Source organism: Lissotriton helveticus, chromosome 4_1, assembly GCF_964261635.1.
Source record: "Lissotriton helveticus chromosome 4_1, aLisHel1.1, whole genome shotgun sequence".
In the NCBI taxonomy this organism is placed as follows: Eukaryota; Metazoa; Chordata; class Amphibia; order Caudata; family Salamandridae; genus Lissotriton; species Lissotriton helveticus.
Window position 1 is genome coordinate 1280209953 of NC_136063.1, and position 14045 is coordinate 1280223997.

General features: G+C 47.3%; 1 protein-coding gene across 1 annotated transcript in view; it reads right to left on the reverse strand.

Annotated features, from left to right (window-relative positions):
- The window catches only part of SYCP2L (synaptonemal complex protein 2 like), a 1302345-nt gene that overhangs the window by 665030 nt on the left and 623270 nt on the right, over window positions 1-14045 (reverse strand). The window lies entirely within an intron of this gene.

Consider the following 14045-nt stretch of genomic DNA (forward strand, 5'->3'; position numbering starts at 1 on the left):
AATATAGCAATGTGTCTCGGGAATAGCGTGGGGGCTGCGAGTCAATTTGGCCAGAAGTGGCGGCGCTGGTCGCGTCCTCGTCGCGGACGAGCGCAGACGAGCTTGCCTTTAGCGCGCCTTCGGCGCGCAACCGGCGCGCCCGCTGCGCTCGTCCGCTGCGCTTCCGATATTGACACATGGTTTATAATGGCGACTAACGACGTAGGAGGGGGCGTGGCCAGCAAAGTGTGGGCGTGGCTAAACTCTCCCTCGGCGTGCCAATGGCGCCCAGAAAGCAGCGTTGTGGGGGACAGGCAGTGTCAGCTAGTGGTCAGCTGCACGGCGCGATCAGGGTAAGTGCCAAATAGAACAAAGTGCAAATTACAGTTTTAAAAACAGCAATACACAATTATTAAAAAATAAGCTCAAGATAGACTCCCGGCTTTCCGCCTCAGGAGTAGCACAACAATGAAGCGACGCTTGTTCTCAGCGCGCTTTAAGAGATGCGGTGGGGGGGGCGTGGCCAGCAAAGTGTGGGCGTGGCTAAACTCTCCCTCAGCGTGCCAATGGCGCCCAGAAAGCAGCGTTGTGGGGGACAGGCAGTGTCAGCTAGTGGTCAGCTGCACGGCGCGATCAGGGTAAGTGCCAAATAGAACAAAGTGCAAATTACAGTTTTAAAAACAGCAATACACAATTATTAAAAAATAAGCTCAAGATAGACTCCCGGCTTTCCGCCTCAGGAGTAGCACAACAATGAAGCGACGCTCGTTCTCAGCGCGCTTTAAGAGATGCGGTGGGGGGGGCGTGGCCAGCAAAGTGTGGGCGTGGCTAAACTCTCCCTCGGCGTGCCAATGGCGCCCAGAAAGCAGCGTTGTGGGGGACAGGCAGTGTCAGCTAGTGGTCAGCTGCACGGCGCCATCAGGGTAAGTGCCAAATAGAACAAAGTGCAAATTACAGTTTTAAAAACAGCAATACACAATTATTAAAAAATAAGCTCAAGATAGACTCCCGGCTTTCCGCCTCAGGAGTAGCACAACAATGAATCATCATGGGAGAGGTACGTGAAGCAAAGTTGTATTGAGTCCATTTGGCTAATCACGTAACTTTCATTGACCTTGGGGCTCCCTAACTGTTCATTATTTATTCATTTTCTGTTGATTTCAGCAGTTTGTGGCAGGATCTGGCTACAAGTATTCAGCAAGTTGTCGTTGTCGAGTGTACACTCGCCGGTTACACCTGGGTGAAGGCAGCACAAATTAATGGATTTATTAAGATGGGTCGTGTTTTGACTAACAGATTATACTTACCCCTCATGTGCAACAATTGAATAGGTCTCCTCTTTCTTTTTTCTACAGAAAACCCCTGACGAAGGGACGCATGTCCCGAAATGCATTGGGTTATAAAAACAATTGTTTTGAATTATATGTATTTTTAAAATTGATTTATTTTGTTGGTTCCTATGTAATTAATCAGATATTATGATTAGAGAAACCTCACAACACAATGTGGGTTATTACTTATGTGTAATTTTTCCATTAAAATGGAGTTAATCTCCATATACTGTTACTTTGTTGATGCATGTTAGAGTCCTAGTTGCCCACACGGGGCTAGGCCACTATCGTTAGTTTATATACATATGTTTAGCAGACATAATTCTAACACAGCACACATATAGGTCAAAAATTGCATCATCGTAATATTGGAGTGCACTTTTCACCAACTTTCAGTGTTCAGGATATGAGCTTTAAGCTCCACCCATGTTTTCAATTAGCTCTTGTGACTATCTTTTGTAAATGCTTTTTTCCTTAGGTTAATTTGCTTAGTATTCCCTCTCCTAAATCCGTCCTTTTCTACTTTTGTAACCTCCCATTAGGACTGGCCCTTTCACATGTGCACTTACTCTGTTTAATCTACAATTTCAGAGCACTACTTTCTTAAAAAGCGGGTGTTGCTGGCACAAAGTTACCACTTCCCAACAACACTTCCCCGACCCTAATGGTATTTTTATTGTATTTTATTTGTTTTGGTGCAGTGCGGCATGCTGCGCTTTATCTTGAAGTATGGCGGCCTTGCCTTTCTTTTGCTCTGACCTGCGCGCCAAAATCCTTTTTTAAACAAAGAACTGAAAGCATACTTTTACTGTCAGCGGGGCGCCCGTTTCACAAGTGCCATACTTTATCTTTTAGTTGCAGCTTTGGTGCAGTCACCCAGCACAATTTTTAAAATAAATAACTTAAAGCATACTTTTAGTGCTGTATCTCTAACTTCAGCCGGTTGCTGTGCTGGTTTATTTTGTTGCAGCGCAGCACGTTTGCAGAAACGTATCTAATTGTAGTTTTTATTTATTTACTTTCTTTTGTTGCTGAGCATGATCCCTCAGACTGCAGTACCTATGTGGCCAAAAGGTGTTCCAAGGGACAACTAGTGATAACCTGGGGTAACTAGACCCTTCCACTGCTTTGTGTACATGAAATAAAAGTTGCTCTGTCAGCGCAGCGCCCGCTGTGCTTTATCCCTTAGTTGCAGGTTGGGTGAGCTCGCCTACCTCTATTTCTAAAATAAAGAACTTAAAACAAACTTTTACTCCGGTGCTGCATCACTAACTTCAGCCGGCCACTGTGCTGGTTTATTTTGTGCAGTGCGACATGTTTGCAGAAACGTACCTAATGGCAGTTTTTATTTATTTACTTTCTTTTGTCACAGAGCCTAATCCATCACAGAGTGCAGTACCTCAATGTGGCCAAAGGGTGTCTCAGGGTCACCCAGTGATAGCCTGTGGTACTGTACCCTTTCACTGTTTTCGCACAGTAAATAAATGTTGCTCTACCCAGAATAATGTGCTGCATAGCTAAATACTTATAATGTTCCAAAGGAAAGACATAATGCATTGCAAATGCTGGTTACATTTTATCTTTAGCCCACTGACAGGCACTGTGAGCATTTTGCATTGCCTTCAGCCTAAATTCCAGAGCTCTCAATCATGGCCCGTTATAAAATCTTTTGTTTCCTGTCCAGGAAGGACCTGGCCTGGCATGTGGGCTGGACTGTTCCCACTGTGCGCGGGGTCAAAACAGATTTGCATATGGCTGGGTCCAAACTGGAATGACATAGTGAGCAAGCACAAAATGGATTTAGGCCCAGATCTCTGTACTGGGGTGAATGTATGACATAGTTCTGCATTCTGTCCATAAATTGTTCTTTTTGTAAATAGTGGCGGAGGCTGCTATAGCCAGAGTCCCTCAGTCCTGTATGAGAGCCTGCACCAAAGGGTAGCTGTCAAAAAGCTCCTTGGGGCTGCCCTCTCATTAGCACTGAAGACTTAGAAGGCTGCGCTGCAACACAAGCCTTTAGTTCTGCATAGTTACTTCCCCAGTGACATTATGAACATGAGAAACATCATTTGTAAAAACATTTAAAGCCAAGAATTGTAGACGAAATACCAAACTATGATTTTCTGAAGAAGTTTCTAGAAGACAAAAGAGCCACACACACCTGCATCAATCACACACAAGCAAATTACCACCAAAATCGAGGAATTATTTTTTTTATAAAAATGCCCCTGTTTAACAATCTACTTCTGAGCAGTGGAGTGATTATTTAGTAAACAAAAAAAGTGCATGCTATACCATATTACAAGCTTTCACAGAAACCCCATATGTAATCGCTCTGACAGATGGCCACCGTGATGAAATAGGACTCCACGTTACAACCCAGGAACACTGACGTCAGGATTTAAAGGCGTAGGAGGGAGCCAGGAGGACAACACGCAAGGTAAAGTGACGGTGAGCTGGTGACAATCGGAAAGTCACATAGAATGTGTTAAATGTTGAGTTGGTTGAGCTGCGCAGAACAAAAGAAAGGTGCCCGGCCGCCATTTTTAAAGTGCGGCATGGCGTGCTGGAAAACAACCCCAAAAAACAGATAACATTTTAAAAATTGAGTTGGGTGAGCCGTGCAGAACAAAAGAAAGGCGCATGGCTGCCATTTTAGGGATGAAGCATGGTGTGCAGCGCTTAAAAAAAAATGCAAGAATGTTTCAATGCAGGCACTCTTACTGAGCAGCGCATGCTAAGGAACTGAAACAAAATAAAAAACAACTCAAATTACAGGAACAACATGTCAGGGAAGTGCGGTCAGGAAAGTGCTGTCGTGCCTGCAAAGCTAGCTACGACAGAAGTAATTAACAAAAGAGTGCTCTGAAACTGTAGAGCAAGTTACTTATCTTCGGTAACAATATATCTGTAAGGAAAATAGGTTAGTTATTGATTTCTTACCTTAGAATCACCCTCAGGCGTCAGACTGGATCCAGAAAGTTTTTCGACAGCAGTCCCCCTGAGCGTCGGAAGGTGGCATTGGTCGACTCCGCGTTCGTCGTTGTGATCGCTGGGATGACATTGCGGTAGCTACTTAGACGCCGCCCTCACGCGCTGACATCAGTTCTGTACACTACTTTCCATGCCAGAAGCGCAGAGCAATGCAAGACACTGACCACCGGTGCACAAAAGTAGGGCCCTGAAAGGAAGTCCTTAACCTTAGAAGTCAGTTAGCAGAACGGGGAGGATGGGTGGGGCGGTAAGGAATCTATAACTAACCTATGTTTCCTACAGCTATATTGTTACCGAAGGCAAGTAACTTGTTCATGTGAAAGAAAGTTAGTTATAGAGACCCCAGCAATACCAATCCCGGAGGTGGGTTTGCAAACCAAGTTCACACCAGAAAATCTTGGAGAACAGAATGGCCAAAGAAGCCATCTCTCCAGACTTGACTGTCCAGGCAGTAGTGTTGGTGAACGTGTGCAGCAATGCCCGCGTAACTGCCCGACAGATGTCATTTAGGGGGACTCTTCATCCCAAAAGCAGTAGTAGCTGTCTTCGCCCTGGTGGAATGGGCTCGCAGCCATCCACTGTAATCTCATTCTTTGCCAAAGAATAGCAAGCTTTGATGCAGAGAACAAACCACCTGGAGATGGTCTGTTTGTGCACAGCCTGACCTTTCTTAGTGCCCACGTAACCAAGACAGAGCTGGTCATCCACCCGGAATTGTTTGGCGTGATCCAAGTAGAAGGAAAGCGCACATTTTGGATCAGACAGTGGAGCCTCTCTTCCTCTTTCAAGGGATGTGGAGGCAGAAAGAAGGTGGGCAAAGTGATGGTTTGGCCAATTTGGAAAGAAGTAACCACCTTGGGAAGAAAGGAAGGTCTAGCTCTAAGGAAGACCTTGTCCGGATGGACAGCCAGAAACGGAGGCTTGGAAGAAAGAGCTTGTAGCTCACTTACCCGGCGTGCAGCGGTGAAGGCCACCAGAAAGGCAGTTTTCAGGGTGAGAAGCCTGAGAGGACAGTTATGTGGTGGCTCAAAGGTAGTACACATAAGATAGGTAAGAACTAAGTTCAAGTCCCACTGAGGCATTATAAAGGGAACAGGAGGAAAAAGATGATCAAAGCCCTCAAGGAATCGATTTACAACAGGGGACTTGAAAAGAGAAGGCTGATCAGGAAGCCTTAGGAAGGCTGAAATGGCCGAGAGGTAGCCCATAAGAGTGCCCAGAGCAGAGCCCTGCTGCAAAGGGGGAACAAAAGAACCTCAGAAAGAGGTGCAGGAAGGGGATCCACTGCCTTTGCAGTGCAATATGCCACAATTTTTTTCCATCTGCAGGCATATACCGTCTTAGTGGAGGGACGCCTGGCTGCCAACGTAACATGGCAGACTTTGAGAGGCAGGTCAAATGACGTCAACTGCCACCGCTCAATCGCCATACAAGGAGGTGGAGGCTGGACAGGTTTGGGTGGAGGATCATCCCCTGCTGCCGCGACAGAAGATCCGCCCAAAGAGGCAGTTGGATCGGAGGTTCAAAGGCCATGTTGAGCAAGTCGGGTCACCATAGTCTTTGTGCCCAATTCGAAGCCACAAGAATGACTTCAGCCTGGTTGTGCTTGATCTTCTTTAGCAGAAGTGTGAGAGGCAGGAAAGCGTATAGAAGACCGCAACTCCACTCGCGCCAAAAAGCATTGCCTTGGAAATTCCAACGTGCAGAATTGCTGATATTGAACGTTGTCTTTGGTGGAGAATAGATCTAACTAAGGTTCTCCCCACTGTTGGAAGAGCCCTTGCGCCACTTCCGAGTGGAGACGCCATTCATGAACCATCATGCACCTGCGGCCGAGTTTGTCCGCCCTGGCATTCAGAGAACCTGCCAGGTGTTGAACCACCAGGGATATGCCCTGATGTTCCAGCCATGCCCAGAGACGGAGAGCCTCTTGACATAGGGTTCACGACCCCACCCAGCCCTGTTTGTTGCAGTACCACATGGCGATGGTGTTGTCCGTGAACACCTGCACTACTCTTTCCCTGACAAAGGGAAGCAATGCTTTGAGTTCAAGATGAATGGCCCGAAGCTCCAGAAGGTTGACATGGAGCCTGGACTCCGCCGGAGATGCATCATTCACCACTGTGAACTCTGGTTGAGGAAGGGAGAGGGATCTGCTGTCGACCCAATCCTGGTTTGAGAGCCACCACTGCAGTTGGCATGCAGTGCCCTCCGAGATCTGGACACAATCGGACAGGTTCCCCTTATGCTGTGCCCACTGGAACTTCAGGTCCCACTGAAGAGCCCACATATGCCATCTGGCATGATACACCAGCAGGATGCAGGAGGCCATCAGGCCCAGTAGCCCGAGGGTCATCCTGACCGAAACACAGGATAGAGGCTGAAAGATCCGAATCATAGCCCGAATATTCCGGACTCTCAATTCGGGAGGATAGACCCTAAACTGCATCGTGTCCAGAACCACTCTGATGCAAAAAAGCTTCTGAAAGGGAGACCGGTGTGACTTCGGCACATTGATGGAGAACCCCAGTGAATGCAGGATGTAGGCCTTAGGAGAAGTGTGGCTCAATGGTTAGAGCGGCAGACCCTGATGCAGAGGTCTGGCCCGGGACCAGGGTTCAATTCCTGCCTTGGCTGGTCTCGGCGGACCTCGGGCTCATAATTCCTCGGACCTGATTTCTCGCCTCGGTGCCTACTCTAAGCATGGGTCCCACGCTGCAACTCTGGGCAATAGCTTGCTTAGTCCCCACAACGGCCCCCTACAGCGCTAGGGATGCCTGGTTGCACCCTGGGGATGCCCAGGAGTGGACATTTCACGGGGAAAAACCAGGAAGGGTTCCCTAGCGGTATGGGTACAGCGCCAGGACACTCAGGAGTATCAGTGCGCTTTACAAGTACGTCTACATTTACATTTACATTTAGTCTGGAGGTGGAAGACGACTGCCTGGGGCAAGACTACCTTCAACAACCAGTCGTCAAGATAGGGGAAGACTGGAACCCCTGATCTGTGCAGATGAACTGCGACCACCGCCATCACTTTTGTGAATAGCTGAGGGGCACAGGTAAGGCCAGAGAGTAGCACAGTTTACTGAAAATGCTTGTGGCCTACTGTGACCCGCAGGTAACGCCGGTGAGCCGGCAGGACGGGGATGTGAAAATAAGCGTCCTGCAACTCCAACGCTACCATTCAGTCTCCAGGGTAGACAGGACCTGAGCCAGAGTCAACATTTTGAACTTCTCCGTACGGAGGAAGCGGTTGACATTCCGGAGATCCAAGATAGGACGCAGGCCCTTGTCCTTCTCGGGCACCAGAAAGTAAAGGGAATAGCAACAACAACTTACTTCTGGGGCAGGAACTGATTTGATGGCTCACTTGGCCAAGAGAGCCGCAACTTCCTGTTGGAGAAGGGCCAGATGATCCCCCGACATTCAATGGTACTGAGGTGGCATGGCTGGGGGGGGGGGGGGAAATAGTCTCAAAGGGGAGGGAGTAGCCCCTTCGGACTATTTGCAAAACCCACCTCTCCGACGTGATGGTATGCCAGTGGGGGAGATGATGGCGAATCCTGCCACCCACTGGTGTGCGATGGGCCTGAAATGTCGGACTAGGAGGGTTTGAAAGCTGCTGCAGAGCCAGTCACGCTAGGGCTGCACAGCTTGCGCCGGCCTGTGGGCCTGGAAGGAACGTGGTGGGGAACCCCTTCCATAGCCACTAAAATGGCGAAAAGCAGACAGTGCTCGGCATGTGGTGGAGAGGCCCAAGGACTTGGCCATAGCCCAAGAGTCCTTGAAGCACTCTAGAGCACTGTCTGTTTTGTCATCGAACAGGCGACGGCCATCATAGGGCATCTCTATTAGGGTGCTCTGGACATCCCCAGAAAAGCCAGTCAACCTCAGGCAGGGATAGCATCGAAGGGCTACCAACGTAGAAATCGTCCTACCCAGTGAGTCGGCGGTGTCAAGTCCACAGCGGATGGTAAACTTCGCTGTCTCTCTCCCCTTGGCAATTGCACGGGAGTGCATTGCCCGGGCCTCCTCCAGGCCCTGGGGCAGCACTTGTGCCACCGTGTTCCACACAGAGTGGGAATAACGGCTCAACAGGCATGCAGTGTTTACCAACCACAGTCCCAGGCTGGAGGAAAAAACCTTCTTCCCAACTTGGTCCAGCTTGTTGGATTCCCTATCAGGTGGAGCGTTAGGGAATGCGCCTTTGGATGTTGAGGCTTGGACCACCAAGCTCACAGGGGTGGGGTGTTGGGAGAAGAAAGTGGGGTCGCCCGGGTTGGACGGTGGTGGCCGGCAATTTTCCTATCCACAGGAGCCCCAGTGTTGGGCCAGGACCAAAAGGATGTTGTTTAGGGCTTCATAGAACGGCAGCAGGGGCTCAGACGAGCTTCTTGCCAACTGAAGCACCTCTGTCAGGAGGTTATTCCTGACTGCCACTGTAGGTAGCTCGACGTGGAGAGCCTCGGCCAACCTACGCAACACCACTGCGTATGACGTTCCCTCCTCCATAGCCACGGTAGGAGGAGACAACATGCGAAGGTCTAGAGAGGTGTCCAGACCATTGGCATCCCCCAGTTGCTCTCTCCAGGCCGCATCGTAATCCAACTGGTAGGTTAAAGGATATCCAGACCCCTCCCAGTCTTCCTCATACTCCTCTGTCTACCAAATCTGGCTGAAAACGGCACGGGTGGAACACATGCACAAAAAGTACCCATTGGTGCCACAACCATCTCTGCGTCAACATCGTGCGGAATCTGAGGTAGACGCCGACTGGTGGTCCAGCCGGCACCAGAGGTGGTGCCAGGGGAATGGGCGCCGGTGTAGGTGTCACGAGGTCGACTCGCGCCGATCCGGATCCAGGCTTGGATCCAAGGGTGCCCTGCGGTGCAGAGGCCGAAGCTGCTGGCGTCGAAGGCCTAGGGTCCCCAGCCGAGTCTACGGGGCCCAAAGGCACGCAGGCAGAGCCGGGCTGCCCAAAGATGGAATGCATTGCTTTGTAGAAATGATAAAGCTGGGTAGGGGTCGCTCCTGGTCAGGCCGAAGTCAAACCTGTAGGCTCCGTACGTGGAGCATCGGGAGGGGCACCACCCACACCCTTCATCGCATTGGCCAACGGACGAGGGGAAGTCGAAGAGCAACGATGCTTCTTTGACTTCTTATGCTTCGACTTACCTGACCCCAAGTGCAAAGACTTGGAGGAGGAGGGATGATGGCTCCGCGATCAGTCCCTTGACCGCCGATGCGACTTCGAGAGCGAGCGACATGGAGCCGACTGCCGGGCCTCAAGTAGCTTTCGGGACTGCTCCCACAAAGACTTCGGACCATGGTTCGGCAGTCAGAGCATGACTTGGGGTCATGGTTGCGCTCCAGGCAGTAGAGGCACATGCGGTGCGGATCAGTCAGCGACATCAGTTGGTTACAGTACCGCACGACTTGAAGCCAGGCATCCCTCGTGCACCAGGAGTTGATAACTCAAAAAACAATGTTGACCAAAGTCATGAAAAAGTCAGTCAAAACATGACTGGAGGTACCGCTCTCTCCGGATCTGCGCTTGCTGGCGCAGAAAAAGAAAGAACTGAATTCAGCGCGCGAGTCCGGCATTTAAGTAGCTCCTGCAATGCCATGCCAACGACCACGCAGCCGACGATGTCCGCAGAGTCCACCGATGCCACCTTAAGACATGCAAGGGTACTGCTGATGAAAAACTTTGAGTCCTGTCTGACGCCTAGGGGTAATTCTAAGGTAAGGAATCTATAACTAACCGTTTCTTTCAGATAATAAAACGTACAGAGTATGGTCACATGTACCAATGGCAGTTCTCATGAGAGGTTTCAACAGAAGAAAATGAGGGACTGAGGAGACGTTACTAAAGAAATTAACCACAGAAAAAGAAGCCTTTCCAAAAGCCAGTCAAAAGAGCCCATTAAAAACAAGGGCGGAAGATATGCGAATACAGTCTCGAAGAGACATCGCAAGCGCTGCCTAGGCAAGACTTAAAAGAACTGACAAACATTGCCACCTATTTTCATACTGCTGTACATCTGGTTTTACATATTTTCCCTTTACTCAAAAGGTGTAACAGTTATTCAAGCACCTTTCTGTTTCCCTGCCCTAACCTACCTAGTCCTTCCTCTGCTTCCAAATCCCTGGGGCCCTTTTGGCGATCGTGCAATTCTAGACAAAAGCCCGAATTATGGAAATCAGTACCTACCCCACTCCTCATGTGAACAGTTCATCTTTAACTGCCAGGAGAAGCAATCTGAAGAAGGGACCACGAGCAACACCAGAATGGTAACACCCCTGAAACCAAGCTGCAATAGACTGAAATCGGTCTTGGGTTGCTTGTGTCCTGGTTCAGGAACGGCAAGCTTGGCAGTTCCGGCTGGACTGTTCCTATTAGAGAAGGGTCAAGGCTGATTTCCATATGACAGCGTAATCCTAGGTGGCTTGGTAGGCAAAAAAAAAAACACACAGAAAAAAAGAAAACAATTGTCTGGGATGCGCTCTCAAGTAATTGCCAGTGGCTGAGCTTAATGCAGGCATTCTATTCATCATATTTGTGGTTTTCATTTTTAACTATCGCTGTTGAACAGAACCTTCTCTTTCAGCACTTGTGGGAATAGGTATATCATGTAAATACCTAGAATTGCAAACACAGGGTCATTTTTATTTATGGGTAGAAAGAACTTATGTGATTAAACAAAAAAAACAGAATTAGGCAATGGCAAGCAAACATGCTCATTTTAACGTGCTAATGTGATAAAATAAAGGTATGCACATACTTTTTTAGCTCAGTAAAACCAGACCTATTAGTATTGTGAATGCCTGTTTTAAAACTATGCAGTTAATGGACTGCCAGTCAGGATTGACAGCATGGAGACATACTGAAATTAAGAAATAATTTCTCAATTTTCTGTTTCACAAATAAATACAAACAGGGAAACATATGGTCTATCTCTATTTATACGTAAAGATTGTTAAGAATGCAAAACTGGAAGACTCAATTATAGCATGACAGCCAAGCTGGCTCTTGCCCACCCCCTGTGTTTGCTGGCAATAACTACCATAATAAAACGGGAAAGGTTGGCACAATTGGATAGAACCATGAAAAACGCCTCAAGGCTGATGTGAATAAATGGCAGATCATCTAATAACAGGGTTTGGGTGACATGGAAGCGCTAGACAAAATGTGGCTGAATGGAGGACCACTTTCAATGTGCTTCTATAGCCCTAAGATTGCTATGAACAATGCAGGGAACAGAGAACACCGTAAGACTACAGGGACTACCGAAGAACTAAAATGGGAATGACTGCAAGAGCAATGCCCTACCACAAATAAAGCTATAGTTAGGTAAAGTAGGACAACCAACATGCTATATACCCTCTCCCACTATCAAAAGGTGATCGTATCCACCACGAAGATGATCTGATTTTGAAGTGTTGGATAGCACATGCATTATATCTGAAAGAACCTGCAGGGCCATTCCATTATGAATGAAAGCAGTCTTATAATGTGCAGACTTAACCCATGGGCATCAAGGCGCCTAACGAGAATAAATCCAAAATATGTGTACCAGGAGCTAGCTTACAGGTATGCCTCTGAAAATAGCCATGTTTTTAATGCCTTCCTAAAAGGACCAATGGCGGGTTGTATTTTTAATTCCAGGGGAAGAGTGTTCCACAACCTAGGGGCCAAAACAGAGAAGGCCCTTCCACCTCACCTAGCTCTCCTAACTCGGGAAACAGTCAGGAGGTTCTTACTGGAGGTATGGCTAGCATGCTGGGGATCATGGATATTGGAAGTGAATATTGTAATAATCACTGTATTAATTACACTGTGCATGATGATCCAGGTTTGCCCAGCATGCTGCACAGCCTTCGTATCCTGCTGTGCACGCTGTATGCCCCATAACAAATGGCACGGACCTCATGAACACCATACCAATAATGATGATGGAGGTGAGATGGGTTATCTATCTGTAAGGGTGATACCATGGATTTCTTATCATCTTAGCAATTAGAGTTAGGCTAGTAAAGACTGGTGAGCTAGGACATGATAATTTAAGGTGGATGTTTGAAGTTTCAATTCACACTAAGCCAAACTAGAACCACACAGGTCAATAATTACTTACATATTACATTTTGCATTAGAGGGGAGTAAATCACTTCCATGGGCCTTTGGCTGTCAAGCCACTGCCTAGACCTAGGACACAACCATTTACATTAATACGTTAAGTGAGATCGCGATTGCTAAAAACGTCATTCTATTTGAAGAGCGAAGCATTATGGTCTCCTAAAGAGCACAAGAAGAGTGGGCCACTGACAGGGGCTTAAGAATTGTTCAGGGCACTGTGATCACTGTCAAAGGACCTCACTTTAGGGATTTATGCAACTTATAAATCACGTGCATCTTCAGCATTGTTTTGAATCTAGCATTTCAGATCACCACGCCATCCCATAAATAATGAACCGTAGCCAGGAATTAAGGCTTAATTTGAAAGAGGTTTGACTACCCGAGAGAGTGTTTTCTTGATTGCCATTTACAAGACTAAGAAAAACCTATCATGAAACAATCAGTGTTTAAAACAAGACAACTCCACTCCCAGATAACACCAACACGGTTGACTATTACATGCTTTTTAGCTTCAAATGAACTAAAGTAGGTTGCTGGAACCAGTGTCTGTATTTCCACAGTTGCATGCACCGGATCGTCCATTCAAGTAATAGGCAAATTATAAGATTCAAATGTGGTGCAATTTTTTTTTCATTTTATTTAGAATTATCAATCACTCATGGCTATGATAGAAAGGTGCGTTATACCTTGTCTGGCAAACTTTGCAATCATTGCAAGTAGTAGCTGTTCTTGTAGGTGGGTGGCGGGTGTTTGAGGGCCAAACAGAACAAAAAAACACAGCTTTAAGGAGAGATCAAATAAATCAAAGAAAGTCCCTATTGGCTCAATTTGAGTATTTACCAAAAATGTAATTCAAAGTCCACCCGTGAAACTTGGGGGAGGAAAGTCATGGCCTGGGTTACCTCGTCTTTGGAGGTGGAAAAAATCTCAGCCAGATCGAAAGTGGTCAAATTGACTGACAAATAAAAGTCTACACAGATCTCAAGGAAATGGGTTTTCAAAGTTAAAGGAGAAAGATCACTAATAAATTCAATGCAACTGTGTATAAGAACCAGGCACATATGGTAACAAAAGCTTGTTGTGACGCAGAAAAGGAAAGCACGCTCTCAACTTGTAGTTCGTCAAGAGGCATTTTTTGCGAGGCAGATAATAGTACAAGCACATAGATGGATGGACTGTGCCGCAGTACATGTTTTAAGCAGCTTGGCTCAGGTCTAACTGCCACAGTCCTCAAGCTCTGGAACCACTCCCACATCACAAAGTTGCATTATGTCATGAAAGAGCAGCTTGGTTGGATACCACAAGTCTTCCCTTTTCTCACAGACTCCAAAATAGGAAGAGAAGCTCGGCTGGATACCACAAGGCAGTTGCTCTTTAGTGAGAGTACATGAGTCCAAAAGACTACTACACATTTCAGTGGTTTAGAATAGGTACTAGAGTAAGAGTGGGGACTGTTTTACAAGAGACAAACAATAATACGTTTCTCAAACACCACATTTATCTTTAGCTCCTTGCGTTTGTCACAATTTATTGTGAATGTAGTTTTTAGCACCGACAATCTGAACAACAAACTGATTTTAATTGTCACCCAAAAAGAACTA